We start from the raw sequence: 20739 nt of genomic DNA on the forward strand, positions 1-20739 counted from the left end.
GGAATATTACTGATGAGTCTGATACTTATTTGATAGCAGCTTTATACACCTTCCAACATGTATTGTTATATGCCAGTCAGGATATAAATTTGATGATTCCATTCCTCCATGACCCATAGTTCTTGAGATGAGTGCTTGCATTCTACTACACTACTAACATTGGACAGCTAAACACCAAATTCCCATCTTCCTGGTGATACAATCACCCACGTGGCATACAACAGCAGAATTATCACTGATGTGATATCTAATTGAAGCAGTTAAGGGGCATTAATTATTTTTTTCCATGGTTAAAAATAAGTGACTAAATTATGATTTTTTTCTCCTGATGTACAGAACACTGGAGCATTGAAAGTTTCCTTTCTATTGACCCTAGTTCCAGTTTTTGTAGAAGTTGACTCTGAAGATGAGGAAGAGGATGACCCTGTGAAGGTAAGTGAGCAGGAGGATGACGAGGGCATCACCTTCATGGCATGTACATGGGATGTGAATTTACAAGAAAGAAAAATCTCAGGTACAAATGGACTTGAAAGCCAAATTAGATACATGCTCTGATATTTACAGGGAACATCAAAGGGAGACTAGAAATGGATGAATAATCCACCAAGGGCAGGTGTGGAGGATCTACAGAATCATTTTCACTTTGTTTCCCTCCACTTGGCACCCAGGATGACACCCGATGGGGAGGTTAGTGCAGATGATTACCATCAACAAGGGAATTGAGGCATTGAAAAGTGGGATTGATGTTTGGGGTAAGAGTGAGGCCTCAAAAAGCTCATCTGGCTCATGGGAGGGGCTGATAAGAATGCATCTTTTGTGAAATTGACATTACCCATAAACCTTTCCCAGCCAGATTTCTCAAGTGCTGGAGAATCTATGCAGCGGCAATGCCAAGTTTCCAATTGGACTGTGTGAGAGCACAGTTTAAACCCACTTTTCAATAAGAAGACACTCAGACAATACATTATTTACTTCCAAGCAAATGTAGCAGACACATCCATAGTTAGAGGCAAAATTCTCCATTTCTCCAATCATTGTAGGCCTTTAATAAGGGCATGTTACTATGCAAATTTCTGATGGTGATGAAGAGTCCAAACTGTCATGAAGCAGGAATATTAATTTATCCGTTCTGAAATATTATTCTCCCTTAAAATAGTAAAAAGTAGGAGTGAAATTAAAAGGGAAATTAGGAAAGTGAAAAGGAAGCATCAGAATATGCAACAGATAAAATCAAAGAAACTCTGTGGGTGTTTTACAGATATATTAGGAAGAGCACTAAGCACTTTTTAAGAAATAAAAGGGTAGACTTAATGAATTAAATTGACTTTAATTCTTATATCCTTCACATATATGAGTAAAAATCTTTATATTACGTCCCCATCTAAATTTGCAATGTGCAATCACAGTAATTTATAATAAATAGAACAGCCGATGTAACATGGACATACACTCAAATCAGCGTGAGTTAATCAGTCTGATGGCCTGATGGAAGAAGCTGTCCCAGACCCTGTTGGTCCTAGCTTTTATGCTACGGTACTGTTTCCCAGATGGTTGCAGCTGCAACAGATTGTGGTTGGGATGACTTGGGTCCACAATGATCCTTTGGGCCCTTTTCTCACACCTGTTTTTTTAAGTGTCCTGAACCATGGGAAGTTCACAACTACAGATGCGTTTGGTAGTCTGCACCACCCTCTGCAGAGCCCTGTGATTAAGGGAGGCACAGTTCCCATACCAGGCACTGATGCAGCCAGTCAGGATGCTCTCAATTGTGCCCCTGCAGCAAGTTCTTAGGATTTGGCGACCCATACCAAACTTCCTCAACCGTCTGAGGTGAAAGAGGCGCTGTTGTGCGTGAGGTCCTCAGTGATGTGGATGCCGAGGAACTTAAAGCTTTTTACCCTCTCAACCCCAGATCCATTGATGTCAATAGGGGTTAGCCCGTCTCCATTTCTCCTGTAATCCACAACCAGCTCCTTTGTTTTTGCGACATTGAGGGAGAGGTTGTTTTCTTGACTTCTTCCTTGTTGGCCACCTTGTTATTGTTTGAAATTAGGCCAATCAATATGGTGTCATTGGCAAATTTAATTAGCAGATTAGAGCTCATGTAGAACAAGAGTTGTAAAATACTTAATACTTTGTGAATGCTTTTTTAAGGGGGATGATGGTGAGATTGTATTTAAGGAGCAAAAGAGTAGCATCTTTAAAAAGAAAAAAGATTTCCAGGACTGGATGTAAGATTATTCAGGATGTTAAAACTAATAAAGGATAAAATTGCCGAAGATCTCTGTCGGATTCAAACGCCTTTGTAAAAGAGTAGACCACTGTTAACATTGTATTATTAGAAAGGAAGTGAGAAATGGATAAAAAGAGTAATCCAGGTCAGGTTGTTTAACTACTGCTCATTAAATCTATTGGAATCAATTCCAGGGAACATTATGGTCCTTAATTTAGGAAGGCACAGTCGAATCAAAGATAAACACCTGGATTTGTTAAGGAATGGCTGTGTCTGAATAATTTGAATTTTTTGAAGATTAATAAATCAGGTAGATGAGATTAATTTCTCCAACTTAATCTATATGAACTTTAACTAAGGGTTTTGGCTATATCCAAAATGATAGATTTTTTTTCCAGAAGGAAAGGCAAATGCACCCAAAGAAGAATGGTAAATTGGATTCAGAATTAGTTTAATTATAGCAAACAATATGGCAGATAGATTTGTGGTTTTGTGACAGGAAGACTATTACAATGGTGCTCCACAAGGTATAGTGCTTGGTCCCTTGCTATTTTTTGTTTATACACTGATCATTTAAAATTAAGTGTGAAGGCCATGATAAGGATGTTTACAATGATGCAAAAATGGCTGCGTTTCACTGGGAGGAGATACGCTTTAGATTACAGGCACATATAGATGGTCTGGTCATTTGGGAAGAAAATTAGCAAGTGAAATGTATTCCATACAGGAGTGAAATTATGCATTTGTGGAGTTTCAAAAAGGCAAGAGTAAATGTATTCAACTCCAGGATATGAAAAGAGGAACAGATCCTTAAAGAGAGTAAAACAGATAGATAAAGTCATTAAAAAGACACAAATGGGATATTATTAGCAAAAGCTTTCAAATTTAGGAGCAGGGAAGTTAGAATGGGATAGAGTGCAATACCGTTTAAGTCGCTACTTGTGTGTTGATTGCAGTGTTAGCTAAAACTAAATACAGTGTTGCTGTAGTCACATTTCCAAAATGGTGATGACAGCAACAAATAACCACCTGAAACAAAAACTCCTGATTCACCATTTGCTTCAGTGTGTGCAAACATGTCTGAAACATCGACCACGAGGTGCAATCAAAACATCCCCAACTCTGAGCTTTAATTTTGCTTATGATTTACCTTCGCAAACAGACAGTAAACAGTAATTGACTGTTGGGTTAATTCAGAGTCCACAGAGCTGGACTCTGCATTTCTATTGCTTCACCACTGTATACTTGAATTTTTCTCAGCAGATCATAAGGACAAGTTCTCGGTGTTAGTCTGACTGTGTGATAGACTGGCACACTTGCCAGTAAAGAGTGGGCAAATCCTGACATGATCCCCATAGTCCATATCGACAACCTGATATTCATAAGCAGGAAGAACCAAGTCTAACTACCCATTCCCACAAACCCCCAACCCCTCTCTGAAACAATTTAAAGGGATCATTGATTTGTTGGTGACACACACAAAATGCTGGGGGAACTCGGTAGGTCAGGCATCATCTATGGAAAGGTACAAAGAGTCAACGTTTCTGGAAAAGAACCATCATCAGGACTCATCATTGATTTGTAATTGGTTAATTAAAGGGATAGCTGTTTGGAGAGAAGTGTCAGAAGTAGGGAAAGTTATGAAAGTTTTTGGAGGTTGTGGTGACTGAGTTTTGGACTTCTATTAACTACTGCACCTTTGTCCTGCCTGAGAACATTTGAGTTTTGGACTTTCATTAACTACTACACCTTTGTCCTGCCTGAGAACATTGGCCATTTCTCTGAGTCTTTAACGTTCTTTATCGTTTGCAAGCTTTATTCTTATTTTTGCACATTAGATGTTTGACGGTCTTTGTGGTGTGGGGTTGTTCATCATTTCTCTGTTTTATGGCTGCCTTACAAGAAGATGAGTTTCGAGGTTGTACATGGTATACAACCAACCAGTTCCTCTCCACCACCACCCTCTTCCTTCTGGCAGAATTGGTCCTCACCCTCAACAATTTTTCCTTCGGCTCCTCCCACTTTTGGGGGGTAGCCGTAGGTACCTGCATGAGCCCTAGTTGTGCCTGCTGTTTTGTTGGCTATGTAGAAAAGTCCATGTTTCAAGCCTTGCCTGGAAATGCTCCTCAACTCTTCCTCTGTTACATTGATGACTGCATTGGTGCTGCTTTCTGTCGACCGACATCTTTCATGAACCCACTGATCCCAACGCTTGTCTTGACTATACCTCTTTTCACTCTGTCTCTTGTAAAAATGCTATTCTCTTTTCTCAGTTCCTTTGTCCTTGCCACGTTTGTTCCCAGGATGTGGCTTTCCTTTCCAGGGCATCAGAGATGTCCTCCTCCTTCCATGCTCAGGGTTTCCCTTCCCCCACCATTGATGCTGCCCTCACCTGCATCTCTTCCACTTCCTTAACATCTGTGCTCACCCCATCTTCCCACTGCCTTAACTGTGATAGAGTTCCCCCTGTGCTTACCCTACCATCCCATGAGCCTCCGCACCCAATACATCATTCTCCATTACTTCCGTCATCTCCAAAGGAATCAAAAACACATCTTCCCCTCTCTCCACTTTCCACAGGGATCATCCCTCCATGATTCCCTTGTCCATTTGTCCCTCCCCACTAATCGCCTTCCTAACACTTATCTCTGCAAGCAGCCAAAATGCTACACCTATCCATTCACCTCCTCCCTGACGTCCATTCAGGGCCCCAAACAGTCCTTCCATGGTAGACAACACTTTACCTGTGAATCTGCTGGGGTCATCTATTGTGTTCAGTGCTCCTAAAGTGGCCTCATCTACATTGGTGAGATCTGTTGCAAATTGGGGGAACCGCTTCATGAAACATCTCTGCCCCATCTGTGTAATGCGGAACTTTTTGGTGGCAAAATATTTTAATGTCGATTCCCATCCTCATTACAAAATGTTGTTCCATGGCCTCCTCTTGTGCCAAGATGAGGCCATCCTCAGGGTGGAGGAGCAACACTTTAAGTCCATCTGGGTAGCCTCCAGTGTGCAGGCAAGAGTATTGATTTCTCTTTCTGGTTATAAAGAAATGCCTTCCCTTCCCCTCTTCTTCTATTCTCCAGTCTGGCCTCTTACCTCTTCTCTGCTCTCTATCACCTGCCCCTTGGTCCCCTGCTCCTTCCCTTTCTTCTATGGTCCACTCTCCTCTCCTATCAGATTATTTCCTCTCCAGTCCTTTACCTTTCCTAACCACCTGCCTTCACCTTCTAGCTATCCCTCTTTCCCTCCCCCTACCTTTTTATTCTGGCATCTTCCCTCTTCCTTTCCAGTCCTGACGAAGTCTCTCAGCCTGAAACATCGACTGTTTATTCATTTCCATGAATGCTGCCTGAGCTGTTGAGTTCCTCCAGCATTTTGTGGTGTTGATATAGTATACCTACTTCAATAGTTATGTACTTTGATTAAAGAAAAAAGACAGGACGCCCAGGAGAGGGAATCTGCTGGGAGAGTGAAGAGCAAGAGGTTTTATCATCAACAACAGCTGTCCGATTGCATGTCTGTGATGAATAATGCCTGTGAACACTTCACTGAAGTAATGAGTTGCTGACCAGGACCTGCCTCAGTGGTGCCCACAGTATAACTGTATAAAAAGACTATCCTGCCTGTGATTATCATGATGATGGACCACCATTTTTTTTTTTACTCTGGGCTCTTTCCAGATTGGAGATAGATATTTGTAGCAATTCTTAATTTGAACCACAGTTCCAAATTATAGACGTGGTGGAGACTGTCTGCATGAGATTGATGGGGGAAATGTATTCAAAGAGAGGGAAATCTCCTGTGTTGCTGCCTATCCTTACTGAATGCAGTCAGGAAGTCATGGATGCAGTTTCAGAGTGAAGAGTTGTGTCCTAGAGGTCTAGGAGTTTGGAGATGAGTTTGCTAAGAATTATGGTGCTGAAAGTAGAGCTGTAATTAATAAACAATAATCTCACATAAGTATTTCTACTGTCCAGATACTCCAAAGATGAGTATAGAGCCAGGGAGATGGCATCCGCCATGGACCTGTTTCAGCATGAGGCAGTAGGTCAAGGTCCTCTGGGTGCTCAGAGTTGGAGCCAAGACCAACCTCTCAATGCACTTTATGATTATGGATGCAAGTGAATACGTACAGTAGTTATTCAGGCACATTACATTATTTTTCTTGGGTACCAGAATGATAGTGATCTTTAAAGCAGGTGGGAACCTCAGATTGAAGAAGCGATAAGTCTGCAGATACCCCCGCCAGGTGAGCTGCTCAGTATGTGAAGACATGGCCAGGGACATAATTCTGCCTCTGTGTTTTCGACACATTCACTCTGCAGAAGATTGATTTGATGTCTGCAAAGGTGACCGTAGTAACAGGTGGAGTGAATGCTGTTGAAGCGGGTGGTGACGGTTCATTCCCCCCGCCCCTTCTGTATCTGTAGACTGTGTTGAATTAATCAGGAAGGGATGCAGTTTTCTCAATGCTAGCTAACTTTGTTTTGTAGCCTGTTATAGCATACAATTCCTGTCACAACTGGGGCTTAACTGGGCCTCTGTTTTGGATAGCTTTACAAAGTTCATATCTGTGGGCTTCCTTGAGGTGCAGTGCGGTATTGATGGCGCCCATGTCAACTTGAGGGCTCCGTGTGAGATTCCAGAGTATACTCCACCCTCCACTGGTTTCAGCCTTTCAATATCCAGTCAGTGAGTGCTTAGTCCATGTGTGATCTTCTGGTCAGTCTGGGGAGATCTCACAACATTTTCATCATGCCATAGTCCATCTACCTTCCTGCCACCAAATCCAGACTAGCATGTGCCTACATGGTGACAACGGATATCCTTTGTCCAAGTAGCTGTGGGGTATTTAAATTCAAGTAATAATTAACAATCAGATTTTTTAAAGCAGCTCAATAACAATAGCAATGAAATGATCTAAATATTATAAAATCCCATAGAGAGAATGAATTCTGCAGTTTGGATTATATGTGACTCCAAACCCGTCCATGGGTGATTAAGGAAAGGTAGTAAATGCTAGCATTTTCAGTGATGTCTACCTCCTGTGAACAAATAACACATGAGAAAAGCTATGCAACAAAAGTGTACTGAAGGAGGCAGCTACACAGACACACACTTCTCCATCAAAGTATATTTATTATCCAAGTATATGTATGTCACCATTTACTACCTTGAAATTAATTTTCTTGCAGGCATTTACAGGAGAACAAATAAATACAATAGAATTTATGAAAATACTATACATAAAGACTGACTAAAACAAGCAATGTGCAAAAGAATAATTAAATAATACTGAGAACGCTGGTTGTAAAGTTCTTGAAAGTGAGTATGTAGTTCAGAGTTGAGATGAGTGAAATTATCCACACTGTATCACAAGCCTGATGGATCTGGGTTAATGATGGTTACTGAACCAGGTGGTTGAGTGACCTAAGACTTCTGTACCTCCTTCCCGATCGTACCAATGACAAGAGCGTATGTGCTCAGTAAACAATGTGCTGCCATTCTCAACACAGCTACTGGGTGACGGTTGGGTCTGCAAGTATAGAAATGGAGCCAGTCACTACTTGCATTCCATTTTGAAGGTTTCCAAGCACTCCGTGAAGCCACGTGCATGGTTTTACTTGGCACCTGCACAGTCCTTAAAAAAAAAAACTACACAACATTTGTAGAGAGAAAAAATGGATACTTCTCATGTGTCCTTTGGTGTAGCTGCATCAACATTTCTGCATAGCATTTTTGTACATTTATGCTTTCACAGGAGGTGGTCATTGCTATCCAAATTGGCCATATGAACATAGAACATTATCTCACCGTACAGGCCATTTGCCCTACAATGTTGGGTCATCTTTTTAACCTACTCTAAGATCAATCTAACCCTTTCCTCCTACATAACTCACCTTTTTCTAAGAGTTTCTTAAATGCCCCTCATGTATCTGCCTCTACTGACATCCCTAGCGGGGCATTCCACGCATCCACCAATCTCTGTGTAAAGAACTTGCCTCTGACATTTTCTCCCCACCCCCAATTCCCATACTTCCCTCCAATCACCTTACTATTATATCCCCTTATATTAACCATTTCTGCTCTGGGGAAAAGTCTCTGGCTATCCACCCTTTCTATGCCTCTTGTACACCTCTATCAAGTCACCACTCATCCTCCTAAGCTCTAAAGAGAAATTCCTGTGCTCACTCAACCCATTTTCATTAGATATGCCCTCTCGTCCAGGCAGCATCCGAGTAAACCTTCTCTGTACCTTGACTGTGTTTCAAGGACTGCGACCCTTCATGAATGTAGTACACTGCATACGTTTGAGTCCTCAAGAGGGATGTAAATCATGTTTCAAGCTCAGCAGTCCGGAATCGTAGATACTAGTCCAATCACTTACTCACTGCCACTCCCTGCAGCAGACACTCCAGGGCCTGCAGGGCTGACAAAGAAAGGAGAGGGAATTAAGGAAGAGCATTGTGTTTGAATATTTCATCATTCCCAACATCTCCGTGCTGCTGCTGCCCACAGACTGTGCCTGACATTCCAGCAATGAGCGGCACACCGATAATTGCTAGCTCACTCATCTCTGGGCAATGCCTTATCTAGTCTGTTGCAACTGAATAACTGGCGAAGTGTAAAATCTGTGAGATGTGAAAATGGAACTTGGAGTAAAGGTAAGCATGTGAAATTGGTAAGGGGGCCAGGGGCCAGAAGAAGGCATCTGAACGTTAGGTCGCAGTCTTGATGGACAGAGACTGTTGGTAGGTACATTGAAACTGTGGTACAATTTTTGAGAAATGGAAATTGGTAATGATTATACAATCCATGACCACACTTGTGAATGCCAATGCATACATGTGCTTGGATCCTTCCTCTTGACATTGGTCCCACTGTTATTCCTTCCTCCCCATCTCATAGGGGAGGTTCCAAATCTGTGAGGGAAGAGAATTTCTTTCCTCACCCTTACTAAGGCCTTCAGAAGTGCATCTGAAGGTCAGGCTGCCCTGTCTCAGCTGTGATCTGCTGTGGCTTCCAACAAGTTCTCAGACTTTTTTAATGACTTGCCACCATTAGGTACAGCCACATGGTGGTTCTCTTTAACGAGAGCTTTCATCCGCTCCTTCTATGAAATTTGACCTCTTGGATATGTGCTGAAGGAATAAATAATACAGTTAAACCTAACAAAACCTTAAGTTTGAAGCATACATTTTGTGTGAGTCTAATGCCATGTTAAAAGGACACAGTTTATTCATACTTCTCTATTCCAGCATACATTTTCACACTTCTCCAATTTAGCTCCTTTGCAGTTTTATACCACAGCCATCAATTAATGTTGCTTTTTTGTTTTAAATCAAATAATAGGCCTCACATTTTATTTTTTTAATGTTAAGTTCTTTTTAGGATAACTCACGTCTTGTTTTAGTCACTAGTCAAATCAGTGATGGCACAGAATCGGAGATTTGCAAGAAGGATCCACCTTGGAAATTTCAAAATGATGAACCCATCCTTTCACAGAGTGCTCAGCTAGTGCAGCCCGGATACATTCATCTCCACGAGCTCAAAACTAATTCAGCAGACCCACGAGAGGCTTCTGAAGCAAAAGAACAACACACCAATTAACAGTAAATAATGCAGTTATCGATTACTTTCTGCTGCTGGTCCTCCTTCTTTCTTTCCTTCAGTCTGGAATACTTGCCTTCCTTTTTTTCTTCAACTCTGAGACAAACTTCAATAGTCAATATCAAAAGTAGAGCGTGTTTGCATCTGAAGGGCCTTTGCCATATAGTCAATAAGTAGGTTACATAGTTTTAAGTTAATATAGAAAAATTGAAATTGAGTTGAGAATTCTTTTGTTCCACTGACCTTTATTGGTTTACATGAATATGATTAAGGAATTACCGCGCCTGTTTGTGAATTTCTATGATTGAAATGTATTTTATTATACCCCTTTCTACACCGTTCCATTAATTCATCAGTTTTGCTTTTTAGTGTAACCTTTGTAGATTTTGAATCCATTTTCCTATCATTACCATGCTTTTTTATTCCTGGCTGCTCTTGGATTTGATGTTCCAGCATGCAAATAAGTATTCTTCTGCATTTCTGGCTGAGATGAGGAGGATGAATTAATGAGGGATCATCAAATGAGGAGCAATACCACTAACTTATTAATGCATGACCATCATTAACTCACTTACTCCAGTAATAACCATTCATAATAAATATATCTCCACACATCAGCAAGCCCTTGTATTGTCTCTGCAAAGTCGTGTTTTTGGCTCTGTTATTGGCACATACCTAAAGTAATTGATAGCAGGATTAATGAGGAAAAAATGTTTCACCTAGAGCCTCAAAGAAATCTGTAGCTCTCTGAAAGGGTAGTGAAATATACGAACACCATTATCTAAATGGTGAGAGACTGAAGTGCACTGGGGAGGTGAGGGATTTGGGTGTGCAAGTCTGTGGTTCACAAAAGCCCAGTCCGTAGACAGAGCTAATAATTAGGAATGCTCATTTACAGTATTTACAGAATATTGAATACAAAAGTAGGAAGCCTGTACTTCAGTTCTGTAGGGTATTGGTGAAGTGCTATATACAGTATTGATCTTATTTAAGGAAGGATGCAAATGCAAAAGTAGCAATTCTCTTAAACAACATTTTCGCAGGCTTAGATCTTACTAACAGAGGTAAATGATGTTCTTTTCTTCATGGAGTTCAGGTTCAAGATTTTAATCTCAACTTCCTTTCCAAGTGTGGCAGCTGATCTCAGTCATGCCTCCTAGCTTGCTGCTCGCCGCTGCATTAGGGAACTTGCTCAGGTACTGTGTTCCTATAAAAGTCAGCTCATCAGTTTCAACTGAGGAACAGCTGGAATACTGGGCAGTGTGAGACTTGTCACCACTGCATTTTTTTCTTAAGTGCAACAACTGGAGATGTATTCACATGCCCATTGTGGCTCACTTTAATAAAACTAGATCTTCTAAACTGCACTGCTTTCCACTCGCAGTTTTCAAGTCATGGTGGATCATCAGAAGATTATCATTATGGTCAGTGCAACTGAAGCCGAGAAAATATGCAAACAACAGGAATTCTGCAGATGCTGGAAATTCAAGCAACACGCATCAAAGTTGCTGGTGAACGCAGCAGGCCAGGGCAGCATCTCTAGGAAGAGGTGCAGTCGACATTTCAGGCCGAGACCCTGCTGCGTTCACCAGCAACTTTGATGTGTGTTCCGAGAAAATATGCAATGTCTTCATCCTGGGAGAGATCAAATTGCCTGTTACTTTCAGCAGCCAACACTGACTGTCCTCAGAAGGAAAAGGGCAATTTGCTATTTCCCTTGTTTAAAATGCCTGTTCAAAGCTGCAGCTGTGTACCATACTGGAACCAGCATCACCCAGAAAAATGCAAACAGTCATTTGAAAATGCAATTGCTGTGCCTGAGTTAGTCTGGGGGCACCCTCTGATATTTTTGCAAAAGCTTTGAGGACCGTGTTATCATGTGTTGCAGACTGTACTACCTTGCTACCTAGAGAGAGCTGCTAACACCATAGGAGGAGCAGCAAGGCCACGAGGCAAAGGCTGAAGAACAGGGCAGTGGTGGTACTGGGCACCACAGTAGTGCAGCGGTGCTACTGCAGCTTGGGGTGTTCTGAAGTTGAGAGTTCAATTCCGGTGCCGTCCTGTAAGGAGCCTCTGTATGTCCTCCCGTGGAAAACGTGGGTTTTCCCCAATTTCCTCCCTCAGTCCAAAGGGTTACCAGTTAGGTTAATAGGTCATTGTAAACTGTCCTGTGATTCTGTTAGGGTTAATTGGATTTGTTGGGGGTTTCTGAGGCGGTGTGGCTCAAAGGAAAGAGCTATCAGTTTCATAGGTAATATAGTAAAGCAGGCGTTCCACATTGTATAACTAAATAAATAAATAACAGCAGGAAAATGTGCAGGAGGATGAGAATGGCAAATGGGGAGACCATCAGTCTCAACTCACAGCAGAGAGAGTATTGACTCCCTGGGCAATAAGGGACTCTTTGAAAGAGTGTTTACAAATTAAGTGTGCATCCTCTGAGCACTAGAATCATTAATACCAATGTTTCTCCCCATGGTTCAGCATTCCATGATTTTTGTATCTCTCATGGTGCCAGCCTCATTTTACCAGACTTCCCATGCTATGGGATATCTGGTACAGTGATCATCTCCCTCCTCCTGTTCCTCTCCATCTGTTCTATCCTGTAATTATGGAGACTCTGACTACACACACTACACTCAGTGTCTCCCTTCTGGCATTTATTTCACTCACCACAACCTTAATTTCTACTATTGAAAAGCTCCGGTCAATGTCAAACACATTGTGTGTTGCTGCTCTCTGGCTACCGCAGGGAATGTGCACAGCAAATTATTTCCAACTGTGTCAGATTGGTTGAGGCTTTGTATCAGGAACCACAGGCTCCTGTATCAGTGCAGGACTCTGTGCAAATGTTACCTTTATCCAGTACAAGTTCATGGCACCAGGAAAGAGTGTAACCTAACTTCTAGGCTCTCACCAGAAGAAAAATGTGTTTTCCTTACATAACTTCTGGTTTCCAGTTAAGACCCCATGAATAGCAGGAAGTATTGCCACAGCCCTGGCAACTGCTGAACTTGCACTGATGCTGCCTCTGAGGTTTAGACACAATAAAACATTAGTTTTTAAAAACACAAACACGAGGAAATCTGCAGGTGCTGGAAATTCAAGCAACACACACCAACAGCTGGTGGAACGCAGCAGGCCAGACAGCATCCATAGGAAGAAGCACAGTCGAAGTTTCGGGCCAATACCTTTCATCAGGACTAACTGAAAGAAGATAGTAAGAGATTTGAAAGTGGGAGGGGGAGGGGAGATCCAAAATGATAAGAGAAGACGGGAGGGTGAGGGATAGAGCTAGGAGCTGGAAAGTTGATTGGCAAAAGGGATACAAGGCTGGAGAAGGGAGAGGATCATGGGACGGGAGGCCTAGGGAGAAAGAAAGGGGGAGGGGAGCCAGGGGAAGATGGAGAGCAGGCAAGGAGTTATTGTGAGAGGGACAGAGAGAGAGAAAAAAGGGAAAAATAATAAATAAATAAGGGTTGGGGTAAGAACGGGAGGAGGGGCATTAGCGGAAGTTAGAGAAGTCAATGTTCATGCCATCAGGTTGGAGGCTACCCAGACGGAATATAAGATGTTGTTCCTCCAACCTGAGTGTGGCTTCATCTTGACAGTAGAGGAGCCCATGGATAGACATATCAGAATGGGAATGGGAGGTGGAATTAAAATATGTGGCTACTGGGAGATCCTGCTTTCTCTGGCGGACAGAGCGTAGGTGTTCAGCGGAATGGTCTCCTCAAATGTCAAGATGAAGCCACACTCAGGTTGGAGGAACAACACCTCATATTCTGTCTGGGTAGTCTCCAACCTGATGGCATGAACATTGACTACTCTAACTTCTGTTAATGCCCCTCCTCCCATTCTTACCCCATCCCTTATTTATTTATTTATTTGTTTGTTTGTTTGTTTGTTTATTTCCCTTTTTTCCTCTTTCTTTCTCTCTCTCTCTCTCCCTCTCACAATAACTCCTTGCCTGTTCTCCATCTTCCTCTGGGCTCCCCTCCCCCTTTCTTTCTCCCTAGGCCTCCCATCCCATGATCTTCACCCTTCTCCAGCCTTGTATCCCTTTTGCCAATCAACCTTCCAGCTCCTAGCTCTATCCCTCCCCCTCCTGTCTTCTCCTATCATTTCAGATCTCCCCCTCCCCCTCCCCCTCCCCCTCCCACTTTCAAATCTCTTACTATTTCTTCTTTCAGTTCGTCCTGATGAAGGGTCTTGGCCTGAAACATCGACTGTGCTTCTTCTTACGGATGCTGTCTGGCCTGCTGTATTCCACTCGCATTGTGTGTGTGTGTTGCTTGGTTTTTTAAAAAACCTATTGGTATTTGTTGTCTTTATACATTACTTAATTAGCTTTATTGGCGAATTTTCAAGTTATTTGCCTGGCTTGGCTGATAGTAATTTATTTATTCAATTTCATAGATAGTACAGTAAAGCAGGGGTTCCCAACCTCTGGACCGTGGACCCCTTGCTTAATGGTATCGGTCCATGGCATCAAAATGGTTGAGAATCCCCGCTAGAAAGCTTGCTGATATGTTACTGATAATGTGAAATGTATTACCTTTTGAATTTGTACTGTCTAGAGAAACAAAATACAATATTTCAAAGTAAATTAAACATTGTTATCAGTTATTTTGGAACTTTCTTTGTTACATAAGGAAGCAGGAACATGGTTGATACCTTGATCCAGCTTCACCATTTGATATGATTCTGACTAGTCCAGTCTTCATAGGTCAGCCAACTCATCCCAGGAATGAACCTTGTGAATCTTCTGTACTGCCTCCAATCAAGCACTTTGTTTCTCAAACATGGAGACAAGATTGTATTCTGTATTCCAGGTGTGCTCTCACCATCATCAAAACTTCTATATTCTTTCATCCCATACTCCTTGTATAAAGACCAACATTCTATTATCATTCTAAACTACCTACCTACTATCTTGTGGTGTTCTGTGTACTGTGACCACTTGATCCCACTGTATACCAAAATTTTGTAGTCTCACATCGATATATTGGGAATCTTGATGGTTCAGCATGTGACTAGGGGTCTGAAGTGCAACTGAGATGTGTGGCCAGAGTCAGGGACATGGACTGCGGTTGTGGCTAGGATTGGGATCCAAACCACCAGGAGTCAGAAAAAGGTGTGGTTTGCAGCTAGAGCCAGGATCTGGAACGCTTGTATGTTTCCTGTTCTTTTACTCACTGAGTACACTGGAAAAGTTATAACGCTATGTACCATGTTAAAATACACATGAAATGAAATTGTATTTGGATATTCTTCTTCTTCTTGGACCTTTAGCTCCCATAGGCCATTGATAACCTCCTATTTCCATCTTCCAAAGTGGATGGTATCGTTGGAGTCCATCAATGTTTCTGAAATCCACTGTACAGGGGATTGGCCTACACACCTGCATCGGAGCTCTACTGAGCCAACCTTACCCATTTCCATCTCTCGTGATGGGGACACAGGACTGGATTTTGAGAGGCTGTTTGGATATGAATGGGAGTGACCTTTGATAAACTGGAAAATCTAGTAGGTTGGCAAAACAAATCCCTAGATTATTGGAATAGGTTTCTTTCCAAAGTAGGTAACCCTCTGATTTTCACACCTTGTTTTCCAATCACCAAACACCCATCCATTTTCTGAATCATCTGTATGGAATTCTCTGTCTTCAGGCTCTTTGTGTCATTCTCTCAACTTGCTATCCACCATTAAGAAGATGGTGCCAATAAGTGGCGACTCTTTGAGTGCAGCTCCAATGGCAATCTTCAAGTATTCCTGGTTAGGAAATCCACAGTCACAGCCATGGGTACTTCAGTAAGCAATATCATTTAAGATGTTTAAGGAATCTATTAATTATCAAAGTCGACAAATCCTGGATGGGAGACTCAGGTTGCAAGTGCTGTTCCCCATATATTAAAAAATGGAAGTGGGGTAGTCTCCGTAGGCTACAGGTAAAATTGAAATTCAGACGCATAGACACCCCCCCCCCCCAAATTATTCTCCTGGGGAATGTAGAGCCTCTGGAAAATTTGAAGACCTCAGAGCAGGATTGCTGTACCAGAAGGACATTAGGGACTGTTGTCTACTTTGCTTCACAGAAACATGGTTAAGCTCTTCAATTCTGGATGCAGCACTGCAGCCCAATGGCTTCACCATTCTCCACGACAGGCCTGTTGAGTCTTTGAAAGGTGGAGGAGGAAGAGTATGCTTCATGATTAACTCATTGTGGTGTACACATGTGATGGTTCTGTCTCAGTCTTGCTCACCTGACCTGGAACGTCTTGCGGTCAAGTGCCATAAATTTTATTTGCCAAGGGAGTTTTCTCTCATCATCCTGGTAGCAATCTGCATTCCACATCAGGCCAATGTCAGGCAGGCACTGGAGGAGCTGAGCACCATAAACAGGAGTCACAAAACAGAGCACCCTGATGCCTTCCCTATCATTGTGAGGGATGTCAACTGGGCCAGCTTGAAGAAGTCTCTGAACAGCTACCACCAACATATCACCTGTGGAACCAGAGATACTTGACCATTGTTATACCACCATCCAGGAAACACTTACAGTGCCATCCAACACCTGCACTTTGGAAAGTTCAATCAACTGACTGTACTTCTACTCTCAGTGTATAAGCAGAGACTAAAGACTGCAGCACTGGTGGTGAGGTCCAAGAAGGTATGTTCAAGGGAGGTGGAAGAGCACTTACTGGACTGCCTTAAGTTGATGGACTGGACGATATCAGGAATTCATCTTTAGATCTGAATGAATATACCACAGTGTTAACCTACCTCATCAAGACCTGTGTGGGTGAGTGTGTGCCTTTGAGAACATACCAGATATACCTAAATCACGAGCTGTGGATGAACCAGTAGATTCATAGTCTGCTGAGGGCTAGATTTGTGGCATTCAAGACCAGTGATCAGAACTTTACAAGAAGTCCAAGTATGACATATGGAAGTCTATCCTAAGTGCGAGAAAACAATTCCGATTGATAGAGACAGAAACGGATGCATGCCAGCTCTGGCAGGGTTTGCAGGCCATAACTTCCTACAAAGCGAAACCTAACATCATAATTAGCTGTGCTACTTCATTCCCAGATGAGCTCAATGTCTTTTATACATGATCTGCAAGGGAAAATAATCCGGTGACTCTGTAATCTCTGTCTCAGGGACTGATATCAGAAAACCTTTCATGACCCTGGCAAGGCATCAGGCCCTGATGGTGTACCTGGAAAATCTGTGTCAACCAAGTGTCTCTCACTGCAGTAGTTGGAGGTTCCCACCTGCTTCACAAAGGCAACAATCATACCAGTTGTTAAGAGAGCAAGATGAGCTGCCACAATGATTATCACCCACACGCACTCACATCTCCTGTGATGAAGTGATTGAGAAGTTGTTTCATGGCTGGAATTGACTCCTGCCTAAGCAAGGACCTGGACCCATTGCAATTTGTCTACCGCCACAATAGATCTATGGTCGATGCAATCAATCTGGCTCTCTGCTCTGCCTTGGATCACGTAGACAAGAGCAATGCCTACGTTAGGCTGCTGTTTATTGATCACAGCTCAGGGTTCAATACCATCATACCCTCAGTACTAATCAACAAGCTCCAAAACCCAGGCCTCTGTACAGTACCTCCCTCTGCAACTGGATCCTTGACTTCCTCATTGGGAGACCACATTCAGTGCGGATTGGAAATAACATCTCCTCCTTGCTGTAAGTCAACACTGGTGCACCTCAAGCACGCATGCTTAGCCTGCTCCCCTGCTCTGTCTACACTCATGACTGTGTGCCCAAGCACAGCCTAAATGGCATCTATAAATTTGCCAATGATACAGCTGTGTTTGGCAAAATTTCAGATGGTGACGAGGGGATGTAAAGAAATGAGATAGATCAGCTAGTTGAGTGGTGTCGCAACAACAACCTTGCACTCAACATCAGAATCACCAAGGAGTTGATTGTGGACTTCAGGAAGGGGAAATCAAGGGAACAAACTCCAGTCCTTCGGGGCACCAGCAATGGAAAGGATGAGCAGTTTAAAGCTCCAGGGTGTCAACATCTCTGAAGATCTATCCTGGGTCCATCATATTGATGCAATTACAAATATTTTGTTAGGAGCTTGAGGAGACATCTATATCACCAAAGACTCACAAGTTTCTACATGTGTAGCATGGAGAGCATTCTAACTGGTTGCATCTGTATGAAGGGGCCACTGCACAGGATTAGAAAAAACTGCAGAAAGTTGCACTCAACCAGCTCCATTATGGGCACTAGCCTCCCAGCATCGAGGAAATTTTCAAAAGGGGATGACTGAAAAAGGTGACAGCTGACATCAAGGACCCCCATCACCCAGGACATGCCCTCTTCTCATTGCTACCATCAAGGAGGAGGTACAGGAGCCTGAAGACACACACTCATGTTCAAGATTTTGGGAATGGTTTCCTCCTCCCTGCCATTGGATTTTTGTGTACACTACATCACTATTTCTCTTCTTTTTCTGTTCTCCTTTTGCACTAATTATTTAATTTTATATCTACTGTATATTATTATTTATAGTTTTTATTATTGCTTTGTAATGTTCTGCTGCCACTAAAACAACATATTTCACGACATATCCCAGTAATAAACTGAATCTGATTCATCAGCAAATTGACTGCAATATACCCAATTCCTTCATCTTGGTCATCAATATAGTTATTAGATAGTTGATGCCCCAACACTAATCTCTATGGTATTTCAGTTACTGAAATAGAACAATGTAACAATGACCCATTTATCCTGATTATCTGCTTTCTATCAGTTAACCACTCCTCCATCCTTGTGAAATCTATGCATTCTAATCTAGTGTGGAAACGTTTTAAGGAGGCCTTATTAAATGCTTTCTTGGAAGTATATTTACTAGCAGGAACTCTTTATGGATTCTTATGTTGGAGTAGAAATGAGGCAGAACTTCTACCCTCTTGTAACCTGATCTATGTTGGTGAGCTGGGAAGGATTCATCTGGTATGTAAACAAGCCTCCAAGGAGATCTTAATCATCACCCAAAGCCTACTGCTGCTATCTTGCAAAGGTTAGTAGTGGTATACACTATCACATCAAAATACAGTAAAATTAGTCTGAAAACTAAGAATATCTCCAAGTGATCTGGTCCTACAATGTTTATTTCAGGCTTTTATTTGGTTTGAGTTATCATTGCGTTAGTGGTGCTGGCTTAAAGAGGAGATGCTGTCTTGAAACGCTATGGTCTACTGACAACATAATTGTAAATTGTGTCTGTTTCAGTGGCAGCAACAGAAAAGGCAGAAAAATTGGGTTGGTCCTTACAGGTGGAATGAAAGGTGCTGTCATGTTTGTCTGAAACTCTGACAAGGTTTGGCTAAAGCAGTGTGCTAATGATTCCTTCAACAGACTCCCTGCAGTCCCTCTCTGCCCAGAAGCTCTGCAAATGCTCCTGTGAATCCTAGCGTGAGTTTATCTTTTTGGCAAAGGAGGGAGATGATGTGTTTTGGAAAGTTAATTTGATACAACTGAGATGGAAAATAATATGATAATATGAAATGATAGAATAATAAGCACCAATTCCTGATACAAGTATTAAACCCATTCTTAAATTCAATAGGCTCATTGTTAACAACTACCTCTGTTGCAGAACGCAATATTGCCAATTACTGTAGGTTGTTATTGGGGGAGCAAGTGCATGAAGACACCTTATTACAAAGATCTTTCTGAATTCCAGATACTATTCTCCAATTTTTATTCCAAAGCAATGTACTATAACTGTAGATCTTTTATAGGATTTATTACTTCCAGCTATAAAAACCTATATCAGATTTTTCTCATTGGATTCTATTCAGGCTAATATTAGCTTATCTAATTGAACTGTATCTGAAGAGCATTGCAAACAAATGTGGATGTGAACTGTTTTAATGGAAAACTAAATGTTAGCAACGCATGATATCATCTTGTAATAATTTCTAAATAAATATGATAAACATTGTAAAAGCACTTATTTGCAATAATGAATTTAAACAACACTTCACTTCCTACAGATATCAATATCTGAACATTATTAAGTCTTCCCAGGAATGGCATATTGTCTCAGTTGATTTCATCTTTAATGTGATGTGTATTATAGTTCTAATTCCAACAAATGGAAACACACCCAAAAATGTTGAGGCATAATGCATTAACAGAATAAATATTTATGTATATGTCTTCAAATCAGCACAAGTTATGAAACCTGCCCTGATCACATTGATTATGCTTTACTCAGAAGGAAAATTTATTTGTGTGTGACTCTTAATTTGTGTGAGATTTTTCAAGAGTTAAACCAGCCCTGGATATACCACAACTTTAGTAAGGCAATTGACAAGGTCTTGCATGGAAGAGTTGCCAAGAAGTTTGTCGCTTGGCCTTCAGGATCAGGTAGTAAACTGGAGTAGACATTGGCTTTGTGGGAGAAGCCAGAGAGTGGTGGTACAGGGTTGACTGTCTATCTGGAGGCCCATGACTAGTGAAACGTCGCAGGGATCGGTGCTGGGTCCTTTGTTGTTTGTCATCTGTGTCAATGATCTGAATGATAATGTGGTTAACTGGATCAGCAAATCTGTGGATGACACCAAGATAGGGGTGTAGTGGAAAGTGAGGAAGTCTATCGTGGCTTACAAAGGGATCTGTGTCAGCTGGAAAAACTGGCTGAAAAATGACAGATTGAATTTAATGCAGACAAGTGCGACAAGGTTTGGCACTTCAGTGGGACCAACCAGGGTAGGTCTTACACCATGAATGGTAGGGCACTGAGGAGTGTGGTAGAACAAAGGGATCTGGGAATACAGGTACATAATTCATTGAAGGTGGCGTCACAGGTAGATAGAGTTGTAAAGAAAGCTTTT

General features: G+C 41.9%; 1 pseudogene; it reads left to right on the top strand.

Moving 5' to 3' along the window:
- The window catches only part of LOC140198688 (tRNA (cytosine(34)-C(5))-methyltransferase, mitochondrial-like), a 158976-nt pseudogene that overhangs the window by 14337 nt on the left and 123900 nt on the right, over positions 1-20739 (top strand).

This window comes from Mobula birostris, chromosome 6 (assembly GCF_030028105.1).
Source record: "Mobula birostris isolate sMobBir1 chromosome 6, sMobBir1.hap1, whole genome shotgun sequence".
Classification (NCBI taxonomy): domain Eukaryota; kingdom Metazoa; phylum Chordata; class Chondrichthyes; order Myliobatiformes; family Myliobatidae; genus Mobula; species Mobula birostris.